General features: G+C 31.5%; 1 protein-coding gene across 1 annotated transcript in view; it reads left to right on the plus strand.

Annotated features, from left to right (window-relative positions):
- Positions 1-12,732, plus strand: part of LOC132704155 (alpha-2C adrenergic receptor) — a 347,733-nt gene that overhangs the window by 307,071 nt on the left and 27,930 nt on the right. The gene's annotated exons all lie outside the window — the stretch shown is intronic.

The raw sequence follows: 12,732 nt of genomic DNA on the forward strand, positions 1-12,732 counted from the left end.
CGCACTTGTTGCATAGTATACTCTAATGTCAATTCGACTTAGTGAAAATTTTTGAAATGATACTTTTATATGTATTATCATGAAAGCAAAATGTTACCTAATACAATTTTTCCTGACAAACAGATGCCTTCAACATTTAAAACGTTAAATTTTCATATTTTCGGCTCAGGATTGTATAGTTAAAATACTTCCAATTATTAGTGAATCACCCTGTATATAAAAATATTTATGGCCATAGGTTATCACTCTTTGCGAAAGGATATAATTAATAAGGATTTGCCCCTAACCAAACGAAAGAACATCTCAGCTGATTTTTCTCTCATATTAAACAATATTAATTCTAGACGAGGTTATAATGTCAGGCACTGTTTATGTTTCATTGTCAATCATTAAATCTCGTAAAGGAAAAAAAGACTATAAAAGCTCTTATCGTGGTCCTTAAAAAGTTTGAGAAAATTGTTGATCACGATCAGTCTGAAAGTTCATTATTACATCGAGAATATGTTATGATATAGGTACTTTGTTAAGCAAATATATTTTTTTAAACTTTGGTAAGTACTATTTTAAAGTGACAAGTGCCTAAATAAGGGTTCTTGTTTATTTTTAACGTGACAGAATACACAGGTCTACAAAATTAAACTTTTTGACATACGTTTTTATTTTGAAAACTGATTTCATATAATTTTGATAGGCTGATTTACAAAATTCTATGCAAAAAGAAAAAAACGATATGTCTAAAATAAGTTACATAAAGGTAAAACCTTTATGTGACTCCAGGTGCCAGTAACAATGTGTTATTTTATTAAATCTAATATACATGATTTACGTCCTGGACGGTGGCGTTTTCCGTCTCCACATATCAGTCATTTCATTCAAACCTTCGAGTTTAACCGGTCATGGCTACAGAAGCCCCAAATGACAACCTTTTTAAGATATAGAGCGCTATAAAAAAAATCACGTGATAGAGCAAAAATATGGCGTTTTTTGGAAAAAGAGCCCCAAATACATACAAATAAGCAAACAGCGGACTTGTGTTTTACCTTTTCTGGTACTTTCTGAAGTAGTGCATGGAAATAAAAGATATGTCCATATCTATTTATAAATAAATATAATAAATTTATTTAACCTGGAATAAGCTAACAAAAACTTACCAAAATAATTTTTTAACTCCCTGCATCTAAAACGCAATTCTAGTATGGTTGTTTTTATGAAAATAACCATTTTCAAATATCAATAATTGTTTCGAAAAAAAGTAAGAAATTCGAAACACAACGTTACTTCTTGAGCGAAATTTTGAAAAATTTAAAACTGGAAACGGAAATACTGCCATTCGTGAAAATATCCCTCCACATGCAACAAAAAAAGTCGGTTTATCGATTCCAAAATTTAATTTCCTATAATTAAAACCAAGCAATTGACTGCAATACGGTTCGAAACAAATCGTTAATTTACAAAAGAATTAAATTATTGACAATTTATTCCGTCGGCAAAAAAGGTTTTAAATTTAAAATGCCGATTCATTATCGCGGGCTGCATTTATTATTCATGAATCTTAACCTCTTTAGAAAATTAGTTTTTTAATACCGTCAGAGTTTCCTCTAACTTAAATCTCTGGACGTTTCACGCCTCTCCCGCCTTGCTTTACGCTAACAGTTTTCTTTTAGCTTTACGTCGAGAATGTTTCAGCTATACTATTTTTTTTTTGTTATAAAATACTCATCTCGGAAATTTTTAATAGGCAATTAATTCATAATTAAAAGTTGCATTAGCCGTCTCACTAGTAAAGTAAATAGAAGAGGGAAAAGTTTTAAAAAATTTCGAGGTAATCGAACTTTTTCCCCATAAAACTCATTACTCAAACTCGTTCGGTTTTTTAACCACTTAAACGGGCGAAGCGTTTTGCAGAAACGTTCCACGTGGCAAAGTTACGAACTAGTTTATTTGCGAACGCTTCAATTAACACACGAACAGAAACGACTACAATAGTTCGTTGAAAAAGTTAACTTAGTCTGTTAGGTAGAAAATTAAAAATTACTTTAACTCAAGGTGTCGGGTTATTTATACACAAGTTATGGCAACAAATTAACAAAAGGTATGGTCTGTTCATAGATATAAGAAAGTGACCAATTGCTTTCGAATGGGATTATCCAAGGGTGGCCATTAACATACAATGCAACAAGATTATTACCTAAAGTTTCGGAATTTAAATTTAGGTAAAATTGTGGTCCGTAATAGAAAATAATTTTATACCTACCTGTGTTTAATATACTTTGGTTTGGTGTACTACTTAGTTTAAGTTTATTAGTAAAGTAATTATTTCATATGTAATACAGCGTGTGTTGAATCATTGAATGTGGTGCCGGCAAGCAAGCATCTTTAGAAGAAACGGACATATTGACGAAAATTCTAACATCAACTGTATGGAAAATTGTGATTTCTCCCATTTCAGCGAGCGTGCCCACATTAGATATCTTAATTAGGAGGCTTGTAAAAGATGAAACCGGTGTTAAATGTGGGTATGGAAGTGTATTCAACACATAGGTTTTAGATTTCAAAAAATTGACAAAAGCAAGATTTAATGGAATCTTTTAGAATTCGGAAATGGCGACTGGAATATCTAGAAAAAAATTAGTATTTACAGAGAACAACAAAGGCCAATTATTTACTTGGATGAAACCTGGTTCGACACTTATGATACCCCGGAAAAGGGTTGAGTTGACTCAACCGATAAGTGTAAAACAAACGCTCCATCAAAAAGAGGTAATAGAATAACTATTTTGCATGCTGGCTCTAAAGATGGTTGGATTCCAAATGGACTTTCTCTGTCTGCGAAAAATATTAAAGATTCTTCTCTGGATTACTATAAAGACACCACCGCTGATTTATTTGAAAGTTGGTTTAAAAACAAACTAGTTTCAAACATTCCTCCTAATAGCCTAATTGTAATGGACAATGTAAGTTATCACAGTAGATAATTGACTAAAACTCTTTCCTCATGTAACACAAAAGCAACAATCCAAAACTACATGTATAATAACGACATTTATTTTCACGAAGATTAAACCAAAAGGCAATTAATTGAGGTTCTACATAGCTTGAACCTACAAAAGGAATACGTCTGCGATAATTATGCAAAAAATCTAAGACATACAATTCTAAGGCTTCCACCTTAATACTCTATATTTAATCCCATTGAACATGTTTGGAAAAATAACAATGTTTTTCACTGTTTTAACGCCAATGTCCTTAAACTTATAGAAACCGAAGTTTTTAACATCCCTCCACAAAGTTGGGCAAATTTTGTTAAACATGTAGAAAAAGGAGAACAATCGTATATCCATATTGCAAATAATATAGAACAAATCATAATTAGAACAGGCGATGATAGCGATAGTGATACTGATATATTATGTGAATAATTTCAAGTAATTTAAGTAGGTAATAAAAATAATTTGCAATTTTATTTTAGGTTTAAACATAAATACATACATAAATAAATAAATATTGTTCAGTATCTTTCCTAACAAAACCCCAAATAATTAAATTCTAAGCAAAGTACGGACCTGTTCGGCCATATTTCATTCTTACAGCTTGGCCGGGTCTTTCCTTAATTCGTATCAGTTAGTCACTTTCTTATATCTATGAACAGACTTTACGGCAAGTGACGTATCCTTCCAGTTTGTTTGTTTACACAGTCGCTGGGCAACGCCCGCTTTGTGTGAAGCTTTGCGCAGCAGCATGAATTATAAGGATAGTATCGGCAAACCTCGCTACTAAAGAGTACTTATTTTAACATATTTAAAACTTTCAGTAGCAGAGACGTCTAGTTTCCACGTCCCCCTCCCCATCTTGGAATATCATTAAGCAAAGAATTTTTAACAAATTACAGAATATTGTAAAAAATATATTTTATTTAAATCCTGTTTCATGAGCAGAAACTTTTATTTATTTTTTCTATTGTTTAAAAAGAGTTTGTCAGAACTAAAAGGTATTGGAAATAAATATTTCATTTTATTTTGATTTTATTTAAACATGTTTTGGTTAGTTTATCTTTAAAACACTGCATATCCCTGACAATATTTTTTAGAGCTAAAGTAGGCATAGCTTTCTATCTATTGAACAGAGGATCATCGTTCACCCTCGTTCTCTGCATGAAAAAAATTAAATTGAAAAAAATATGTAAACAGTACTTAAGGTTTCAATAAAAAAATCGTTTAAAAAATAAATTTAACAAAACATTTTACCTTTATATTTAAAAATGTTTCCAATATATTTTATTAGAATTGTAAATAATAAATCGTTTCACTCTTAACCCTCTAGTACGCCCTGAACATGCATGTTTCATTAAAATGTAACTCAAGTTACCGCGTGTTTATTTTCAAAGATGTTTGTAAATTTTTGGGTTTCTGCTAACTTCATTACAAACTATTTCGTTTTATTGTAATGTAATTATTGTAAAATACACGTGAATAAATATAAATTAGGAAAGAAATCAGTAGTGTTCCATACTATACTTCGTTCTATTTGTCAGTGGGCAAAACGGCACTAATACATTCACTGAGTGACGTGAGACCGTTAAAATAGCCAAAATCTATTGAAGACATTCGGTAGCTCCAGAACCCGTGACTAAAATACCCGAAACGCTGGAAGCTACCAACGTGACACTTTGCTCACGAATGATTAGTGCACAATAGGGCATTTTAGAGACGGGAGTGGAAAAAAAAAATTCAATTCTTTTCTTGATTTTTTCGGTTGTTCAGTTTTGATTGCTTTAAAAACCAAAATCACTAGTACATAATAATAGCAGTTTTGTTTTAAGGAAGCTTAATATATTTTAAATTCAATTACTCCAATGCTAAATTAGTTGTTCGACAATGATTTTCAAAAGATGAACAAAATTAATTCGTAGATATATCTACCGACTTTGAATGAAATAACGGAGTGCAGTTGATATGTATACTAGTCCAATTAGGAATATTAATAAGATCCTCATAAAGTTGGTATATTACGCTAGAGTTGACGCTTTAAACTCTCTCAAGACTCTCCCGTGAGTAACTTGTTTGTACGTCTTTGAAGGAAATAAACGGTCTGCACTTAGGGGACGAATCTACCTGTGATAAACCGAAGATACTTACCCCTTTGCTAGGCAAACTTTGCGTAAATCTGAAACTTTATCAGCTTCAGCTTCGGGCGAGGATCTTAATGCATATTGTTGTTCTAATGCGATCCGACAGAGTTTTAGAATCGCCCTTCTGTTTTCGGAGAGAACAGATTACACTAGTACGTAACTATCGCCTTATTTTACTTGCAAATTGTTCTTGATTCCTCTATAAACTCTAATTTCCGAGGCGATTAAACAATTTTGTTTTTTTTTAATATTCGAAGATAAAATTGGATGTTTGCAATAAATGTAAAGCTAGTAAAGTCAAAACACTTTATCATGTGATTTGCTGAAACCGATTCAGTTCTGTAACAGCTCTGTTTGAACATTCTGATGTTTGATTTGTCTAACTTAAATACCATCTCATCAATTTCCACTCTACATTAATTGAGGGGTAAGTCGTATAAACAATGAATTAATAAATTAATGAAACAAACACATAGTGAATTGTTTGATACCACATCCTAAACCAGGCATGCTCAAGATGGTAAACGGAATTGATCAAATAATAATATGCAAGTTGCGCTGTGTATATGGGATTAAGTTGTACAAGAATTGTTTAGTTTTGTAAAGGTCATTCCAGTACCTTTAACATTCTTCTAAATAGACCTAGAAGGGAAACAGTTTTCAGCTATATTGTACTGGGTTATTTAATAAATTATAGGAAAAAAAGTGTGAGCACACAAGTTTGAAGATTTTTGCTCTATTATCTTAGGCAAATGTCAGAAAAAACAAACGGCGATCAAAAGCTGTCAAAGTGACAGCAACCTCTTTTTTTTTAATGGAATGCCTTATATATTATTAGCTCTAATCGTAGATCGTTTTTTCCTGATTTCAAAAACATGTAGTTTATGGACATTTCATTCAGCCGTTTTTGAAATATTTTAGTTTAAAAATTAATTATTAAAAATTGTTAAGCCTGCCTTGATATCAAACATATTATCTATGTTTGCAATTGTTTTAACAATGTTATACATTTGGCAACTAATCAATTCTAAAGATCTGCAACGTAAGTTAAATAACTTAAGATATTTCAAATGGGTTATACTGAGGAAGAAAAACTCCATATAATAAAATTATATTATTCAAACGGACATAATGCTGCAAGAGTTAAAAGAGAATATCGACAAATATATCGGGATCGAAAAGTTCCTTTAATAAAAACAATTAAAAATGTAATTAATTAATTTGAGGACCGAAATAGTGTCACATGGAAGACAAGGAGAATGGAAAGAAATTTTGATGAATATATTACTTTACTTTCTTAATTTTCATATGTCATGTTTTTTAGAAAATCTTGAATATTCTATACCTAACGTTAAAAATTATATGGAAAGTCCTATAATAAAATTTAACGGACGCTAAAATAACAAAAGTTTCACCCGTATAAGTTGAATTTACATAAAAGGCAGAGGCTCGAATTTTGCACTGAAATGTATAGAAGATCTCAAGAGGATGGAAATTTTCTAAACAAAATAATATTTACGGATAAGGCTTCGTTCACAACAGCAGGTGCATTTAATAGGAAGAATAAACATTTTTGGTAAAGTCTGTTCATAGATATAAGAAAGTGACTAACTGATACGCATTAAGGAAAGACCCGGGCAAGCTGTAAGAATGAAATATGGCCTAACAGGTTCGTACTTTGCTTAGAATTTAATTATTTGGGGTTTTGTTAGGAAAGATACTAAATAATGTTTATTTATTTATTTATGTATTTATGTTTAAACCTAAAATAAAATTACAAATTACTTTTATTACCTACTTAAATTACTTAAAATTAATCACATAATATATCTGATATACGATTGTTCTGCTTTTTCTATATGTTTAACAGAATTTGCCCAACTTTGTGGAGGGATGTTAAAAACGTCAGTTTCTATAAGTTTGAGGACATTGGAGTTAACACGGGGAAAAACATTGTTACGACGCATATTTCAGTTGGTGCCAAACATGTTCAATGGGATTAAATATACAGTGGTAAGGTGGAAGGAAGCCTTAAAACTGTATGCCCTAAATTTTTTGCATAATTATCACAGACGTATTCCTTTTGTAGGTTCAAGCTTTGTAGAACCTCAATTAATTGCTTTTTGGTATAATCTTCGTGAAAATTAATGTCGTTATTATACATGTAATTTTGGATTGTTGCTTTTGTGTTATATGAGGAAGGGGTTTTAGTCAACTGTCTACTGTGATGACTTGCATCGTCCATTACAATTACGCTATTAAACCAACTTTCAAATAAATCAGTGTCTTCATGGTAGTCCAGAGAAGAATCTTTAATACTTTTCGCAGACAGAGAAAGTCCAGCTTGGTTGCTGGCACCACGTTCAATGAGAGTCAATTAAACATTGTTCATAACTTCCTTAGTCTCAATAGAATAATGTTTTCTACATTTGGACGGGAGCATCTCCTGAGATACAATACACGCTGTATTACACACGAAATTAGAATGATTACTAATAAACTTAAACTACGCAGTATACCAAACCAAAGAATATTAAACACAGGTAGGTATAAAATTATTTTCTATTACAAAAGCAATTGGTCACTTTCTTTCTATGAACAGACCATAAACCAATAATCCACACAAATGCAGGCACTGAAAATCCCAGGTCGGACGTCAGTTAATGTATGGTGTGGTATGTTGAACAATATGGTGGTCGGAGCAATTTTATATGAAGGATACTTGAATGGTCAACGATAATTCCTTGCAACAGAAATAGAACAGTTGCTAGAAAATGTATCAGTTAGGAATTCTTGAAATTTAATTTGGAATCAAGGTAGCGCACCTCCACATAATGTATAAACCGGTTACCGATTATCTAAATAATAAATATACACTTTGGATAGGTAGGCAAGGAACTATCAAATGGCCTACCAACAGCCTGGATCTGAATCCTTTTTTTTTTGTGGGGATACTTAAAAAATAAAATTTATTATAATAGGCCTGAAAGTTTAAAAGTGATAAGAGAACGACTTAATATCGTTTTACAAGATCTAAACAGAGAAAACCCTGATTTCATCATCTCGTGTATTAATAGAAAATTGAAAGAAAATTGTTATTATTTGAAGAATATAATTTTATTATTTGGCGTTTTTCTTCTTCAGTATATCCCAGAATTATCTTAAGTTATTTAACTTACGCTGCAGATCCTTAGTTTTGATTAGTTGATAAAAGTAGAACATTGTTGGCAGACCTGGCCATCTTTAAACAATATGGTTATTGTCCAGAAATCGAATGATAATTATTTTTAAATTGAAATGTCTCAAAAACGGCTTAATAAAATGTCAATAAAGTATATGTTTTTCAAATCAGGAAAAAAAGATCTACGATTAAAGGTAATAATATGTAGGGCATTCCGTTAAAAAAAATAATGTTGCTCTCATTTTGACAGCTTGCGATCTTGGTTTGTTTTTCTGACATTTGAATAAGAAAATAGATCAGAAATCTTCCAACTTTTCTATTTACACTTTTTTTTTCTATCTTTCAAAGTTAACCCTGTAGGTGGCTGTCAAAATATGATGAATGACTCTGTATAAAACAATTCCACGTTAGGTCAAGAAAAAATTAAAGACGAATAACCAAATTCTTACAACAACCAGAGCTAAGAGAAAATTCGTAGGCCAGGTACAAATGGCTACTCTAGTTGAAAAAAAATCATTGATTTCTACGCAGTCTCATATAAATTAAACTAACAGCATATCGATATGCTCATTAATACTAACTAACTAAGAGCGTTTTTACGAGACGAATAATCTAGACGGCATTCATGACTGGTGTGAACTAGATTCTAGGCAAAAGTCTTTTGGTTTCCTTTGTTTCCATATGTAATGCGGGATTACATATACAGAGTATCTTTGCATAATAAGTTGAGACATATTTTTTAAAGAATTTCTCCAGAACCTAAGAAGCTAGTTTCAACCATGGTCCTAATATATTTTTTGCTTTCGCACAGCAAACTAATATATTATGAATCCATTTGGAAACGCATTTCCATGGACATTTCTAATTACATACAATTAATAACCCAACAGACACGTTGTTTGCTGAGCATTTAGATTTTACATACGGCTCCCATGCGTCCTACAAATGATTGTCGCAATTGCCGACGAACATTAACGAGCAGTTCGAGCATATAAAATGAGCTGTCATTCAACTTTGCTAAATGCACAGAAACGTCAATGGCACGTAATCGTCATAGTTTTATCTATAATTGTAACATATTATGTTCTCAGCCGGCACAAGTCAAACCGGCGGTGTTTCTGATGGATTCGTGATTTGACGTGATTTTAAATCAAATTTATGCGACCATACACACAAATGAACGTTTCTCTAGAATTTGGGGCCAAAATTCGAGTAGTTATGCATACATATATTTTGTTATACATATTGTCTTGTCCTGTTCTGCAAGGTTGGTATGAAAAATTTATAATTTTCGACTATTAGCCTTAAAATATTTTAAATGTTATCACCTATAGCTACTTACAGGCGTGAAGATTATTGGAATGAAAGATGGAGCAGGAACCTAAGTTGACCGTTAACGAAATCTAAGAGACAACTTTCAGGGTTTGAACGGGTGATTCAATAAGAGTTTCCACATTACAATCTGAAATATTTTTGAAACGCCACTGTATTTGTTTATTATCATATGAGATTTCTAACCTCAAAACATAAACAAACAACACCAGAATAAGTAGTAAGCTCTAAAAATAGAGAAATCGGTGTATTTTGACCCCATATGTCCTTTTTTAAAATGTGTAAAATTTTCGAAACTACGCAAAATTATTATTTTTTCAATTTCCTTTTAGTTAGATTGGTTAATAAAATTTCTCTATACAAAAACATATGCAAGCCAAATTCAAAATAACTTCCTATTCCTAAATTTTCTGGGCTATGGGAATCTCATCATCTCAACAACCACGACAATTATGACTCTAGAAGGTATTTTTTTCCTGTAGATAATATCTCTACATCTCCACTTTTAATTTTAAATTAAATTTAAAATAATTTAGACCTTTGTAGTCAAACGTGAAATCAATGGATTTTATTTATTTATAACTCTATTGAATACGTCAAAGCACATTTAGATATATAGACTACTTTTGGAGGCGAAACTAGAATAAGATACAAAGTAGAATGCATTTGCATGCATTGCAGATACGTCCGTTTGTTTTTAGGAGTGTTGGTTAAAAGAAAAAAAAATTAACTTTATTACTCGAAGGGTTTCACAATTTTACAGTTATTTATTTTCAACGGACACTTAAATCTATATAAATATAATTTGTCATTTATTATAGACGTATTGTTAAGAACGAAGTCAGAAAAAAATTGTTTCCAATTGGTTAAAAGAATTCATAAATCACGCTCCACAAATTTTGAACGAAGAATGACAATCAACTTTCGTAATTGTCAAAATTTTACGCATTTTATATTTTTTATATCAAAATTTTTAATTTTGGTGATATTTTTCAAATCATTTGTACATATATTTATTACAATTTATCCGTTTATTTTAGATATAAGGAAGAAATTTTTTTTATTACATGAACGTCCTTTCCATCACCCTATAGGACATTTAATTTTGGGATATTGTTTCGTTATGATACCGCGGAGAGCCACCGAAGAATAAACCTTTCCCCGTTTTCCCCCATTCTTAGTCATTCCGAGTGAATCGAAAAGATAACATTTACGATATCTACAAAGTGAAACTTGCGGAGCGAATATTCCGGCGGTCGTGATAGAAATGGAGTTTCTATTAATGCGGGCTCCATATAAAAAACGAATTAAAATAAATCTCTGCCATACGAAAGAGGCGACTATAAAATCTATCATAAATATCTGCAATTTGAAACAGACTCGGTTGTGGTACAGTACGGAGGCAATCAGCATGCAGAAGTCGCATGTGATTTACCGTGCGATATCAAAACGGCAGCTCACTGGTTCGAGGGAAAAGGGAGAAGAGAAATAACCGTGCCACCGTTTGGCTACCGGGAAATAGTAGTGGGGACGGAGGAGGGGGAATTGCAAAACATTTTCGGGAATTATTTAGTTCACGTCGTTTTATTGTGAAATAGAATTTCCAATTTCGATTTAATCTCAATTGGTTGAAATGCGGATAAAATTGTCAATTTCTTCTGGTTTGCAAAAATCTAAAAAGAGGAGATATAAAATTATTATGGAAGTAAGTGAGTAAACCAAAATTGTGTATTTTTTGTCTCATCTTATTCATAAATAGCACATTTACGATACCGCTATGAGTGATCAACTTCATTTCCTAAAATACGGATTAAAATTTTTCTTCTATTGTCACATGTAAATTTCAGTGAATTTATTCGTACTGTTGTGGAAAAATGAAACCCAGAAGGTAATAAACTTCTTCAGCCACTCGTTTCATAAACATCCTCTCCGCTAAACTCCGCTAGCGTCAAATCAAACACGTGACTAAAATGGAGATTATCAAACGTGTTGCATAATATACTATCGTAATCTACGGCTTTTTTTGCTTGTTTATAGATTTTCTCTTTAAGAAAAGACCATCATATCTAACTAACCAAATTGCAAATAATTTAAGAAACGTCGATATTTATAACCAAGCACAATAAAAAACATCAATATCAAATAATATACAGGATACAATTCTCAAGGTTCTCGGTGGGTTTTCCAAAATTCCTAGATCTAGAAATTCTTGAATTTGAAATGATTTTAAGTAATTTTAAAATTAGCGTTTTTTGACTTCGAAGGGTATTGAAATTCTGAAAATATTGTCTGAGAATATTAAAGGAGTTTTAAATTAAATAAAAATAAATATTATGTAGTCGTTTTTTCCGAACATGGCGGATTTAAAGTGTCAAAACGTATGTTTGATTGAAAAATAATAGATTATGGATCAGAATCAGAATTTTCTGCTTCTTTATAGCATTTTCTCTTTAAAAAAAGTCCAGTATATCAACCTAAGCACAATGAGAAACAAGAATATCAATCCAAATTAACATGTTCCCAAATACTATACAGGATACAATTCTAAAAGTTCTTAGTGGGTCTTCCAAAAATTTTATATCTAGAAATTCTTGAATTTGAAATGTTTTGAAGTTATTTTAAAATAAGTGTTTTTTGACTTCGTAGAGTATTTGAATTTCAATATTACTGCTGAAAATATTGTCAAAAAGTATTAAAAGAATTTTAAATTAAATATAAATAAGTATTAGGAATTAGGTATTACATAGTGATTTTTTTCTAAACATGGCCAACTTGAAGTGCCAAAACGTATGTAAAATAATTTTCATTGAAAAATGGTACATTATGCAAGCAGGCACTTTAGTCACGAAATTTTTATTTGTCACCGGCGTAGCGTGTTAACTATACTTTTCTTAGGGCCATAAATTTTGGGGTATTTTTTCGCTTCCGCTCCTGTGACTAAATTAGTGAAAACGTCGATCACGAAACTGACGTCTAAAGTTGGGTTTCCATGCGTTCGTGTTATACATTGCAGTGCATCAGCCTCGAGTTCCCATTGGCTAGCTTTAAACTTTTACGGTGGAATTTTGACTGATTTGACGGATAGAGTTGG

The sequence above is a fragment of the Cylas formicarius genome, unplaced genomic scaffold (assembly GCF_029955315.1).
Source record: "Cylas formicarius isolate icCylForm1 unplaced genomic scaffold, icCylForm1.1 PGA_scaffold_6__28_contigs__length_40554024, whole genome shotgun sequence".
NCBI classification, from domain to species: Eukaryota; Metazoa; Arthropoda; class Insecta; order Coleoptera; family Brentidae; genus Cylas; species Cylas formicarius.